This window comes from Austrofundulus limnaeus, unplaced genomic scaffold, assembly GCF_001266775.1.
Source record: "Austrofundulus limnaeus strain Quisiro unplaced genomic scaffold, Austrofundulus_limnaeus-1.0 Scaffold479, whole genome shotgun sequence".
NCBI classification, from domain to species: Eukaryota; Metazoa; Chordata; class Actinopteri; order Cyprinodontiformes; family Rivulidae; genus Austrofundulus; species Austrofundulus limnaeus.
The window spans coordinates 139,244-142,392 of NW_013952881.1; positions in this window are offsets into that span (position 1 = coordinate 139,244).

The window sequence follows — 3,149 nt, forward strand, 5'->3', positions numbered from 1 at the left end:
TACAAGRYGACACTGCACAGAAAATCGACGTTCTGTTCTCTGATTGGTTTGGCTAAAAATCTGCCAGCAAAATCCTTGTCTGTGGGAGAAATCCCAGACGGAGCAGAGAAGCGAAACTAGAATTGAGCGGAACTGCCTAGGAAGGCAAGGGCCAGGCTAGGATAAATGAGCTGATAGATGAAAAGGTAGAGAGATGATAGATAGACAAAAGGGTAGATGGGTAGATAGATGATAGATAGAGAGATGGTAGATAGACAAAAGGGTAGATGGGTAAAAGATGGATAGATGGATGGATGGATAGATAGGTAGATAGATGAAAAGACAGATAGATAGATAAATGGTAGATGGGTAGATAAATGGGTAAATAGAAATATGGTAGACTGATGGATAGATAGGCTGATAGATGAAGAGGTGGATGGATAAATGATAGATAGACAAAAGATAGATAGATGGATGGATAAATGGTAGATGGATGGATAGATGGGTATATAGGTGGTAGATAGATATATGGTAGATGGATGGATGGTAAATGGGTAGATAGATGATAGACAGATGACAGATAGATGGTAAATAGGGTAGATGGGTAAAAGATGGATAGATGGATGGATAGATTTCTTTGTGAGTACCTTTTTATGGAACTAACATTCCTGGAGTGGTGGAAACAGAAGCCCTTGTTTAGAGGCGAACCCACACACCCTATCCTCTTTTTTCATCTTCCTAGTTTTGGAGCCTGGGGTCAGAGGTCAAGACCCCCTCCAGCTTCAGAGACATGTCAGGTCATGCAAGCCACATAGCAATCCCTGTATAGCCCCCACCACCACCGCTGCCATGCCTCCCCCCCGCTGCCTCTTAACACCCCTGATCCAGCTCATACAGGAGGTGTGAGCGTACGCACATGTGTGATGGTTTTAGAGATAGCAGACACACAAAACCACTGAAGGGTTTTACTTTGTTTAAAGGGACTTCAAACATTTTGTCACATTTTTCCTTCCATTTTTAACTCTTTGAACGTATATGCACAGATAAAACCAGTAGCATAACATAAAAAACAATAAAAAGTTTATCCTGAACTATAGGTTGAAAAAAGTTTACTTTAGAAGTTGTATAGCTTGTATATGGCCTCCTGTCTGCCAGAAAATAACACATTGTCATATCATAAATTATTCCCCCCTAATTGTTATAGTTTTTACTTTAAATATAGCATAGGTGCACAGTGGACATTTCATGTGAAACTGAGATTATTAAGATTCCATTGCCTTAAATGCAAAGTTATGTAAATAAAGCAATTTTATCTATGTACTTTATTCAACAAGTCTGAGTATAAATGCGTACTAATACATAAAAACTGACTTAAACAGCTCGTCTAAGAACGTCACCATTGATGACTTGTTTTTCTGTCTCAGTTTGTTTTCATAGACAAACAAACACAAGGTGGCAACTGTTCACTTATTTGTTTACAATTTTTTTTAATTTAAAGTGCACAATTACAATTAAAAATTTAAAAAGTGTGGATTTTGTTTCTTACTTTATAATTCTTTGACTAATCTCCCTGACTTTGCAAAAAGGACCTTTAAAGAAATAAACTCATCTACTGTTTAATAAATAAACAAATCTGTCCTGAGATATTGTGATTAATCTAAAAACAAAAATAAATAAACTCGAGGACGTCATGTTGCAAAATAAACCGGTGATGTGTACAAATGATGTTTTTGTAAAAAAAAAAAAGCACGTTTTCCTGTGAGAAATGACAAACTTATTTTTTATGTCCCGCTGCTGAAAACCCTACGCACACATTTTAATGAAATCATAGAAAAATAGGAAATCAGCTGCAATAAATTCAAGCGCAGCTGAATTAAAACTGTCAGGAAGCAAATTAGGAAAACACCATAACTCCTCTAAATGGGGCCAAAGTTGAACTGATAGCAAAATGTGTTAAGTGAAAATAACCAATTTTGGGAGTGCGTCGCTGTCCGATGTTAAAGGTCACGAGACTGGACGGGGCCTTCTCTTGTGTGCTGACTGCTGACTCAGCAAATACAAGCAGCACAGCAATCCCACCAGAAACAAGATGAAAAATGGCTTTGAGATGCTGGATGTAGCGCAGGGAAGAAGGGCGACCCTTTCCAAGAGATAAACAAATAACTAAATAAATCCTGGGGACACTGGAGGGGTGAGGGAAGCTACCCCCGCGGGGTCAGAGCAGGAACAGATAAATCTCCCTTAAAGACGCCATTCCTCTCCACAGTTAACCTCTTAATCAACCCCAATTGGCCAGAGGAAACGGCGCTGACTCTCAAAAACTCAGCTGAGCCTTTCTGCAAAGAGTGGAAATCAGTGCTTATGTGTGCAAAAAATTTAAATAATCATTTTTGACCAAACCCTAAAAAAGCTGATGTTTAATCTTGTCATATTGCAGAATGTCACACTCAGGTTATGAATTCCTTCTGCTGAATTACAACAAAACTCAATCAGTCAAGGTCCATGCAGTGGTTTAGTTTCTCCTGTATATTTCATTAAAATCCTCTCAGCGGTTCATTAGATATTTTGCAAACAAATTTAATGTTGACTCCTAATAAGGTTTTAACAAATAGAATCTGTTATGCCAAATATAAGGTCTGTATCAAAATAAATTAAGTTATGAATTAAAGTTTTGATTATTACAACACTTTAATAATCTTCATTACAGCAAATAAATAAATTAAATAATAATAAAATTAGTGTTTGTAATGTCAGAGGGTAAAATGGATTCTGTTCCTTTTTTGCATCTTTTTCCAAACACTAAAGCAAACTACAATCTTATCCTTGTCTGTCTGTCGACAGGCTTTTCTGAAGCACTACAAAAACAATTAACCTCCTGTGAGAGCAGAACATGCAGATAAAATCTCCTCACAGCTCCTGCACCACATGAGCTGCCCCCCTTTCAACGACATGCCCCTCCGAGCTGGGAGTTTCTATTTCCGTGTGGAGCTCAGGTTGCATACCTGCTCACGTCGAGGCTCCTTTCCTCACATTTAGCACCAGCTGAAGCAGAGGGCTGCATTGTTGGGCCCAGGCGGGCGTTGTCAAGCCGACTATAAATTAACACATAAACCAGTGGCTCTTGCATTTCCGAGGCCATACGGTGTGGTCATGTTTACCCCCCCCCCCCC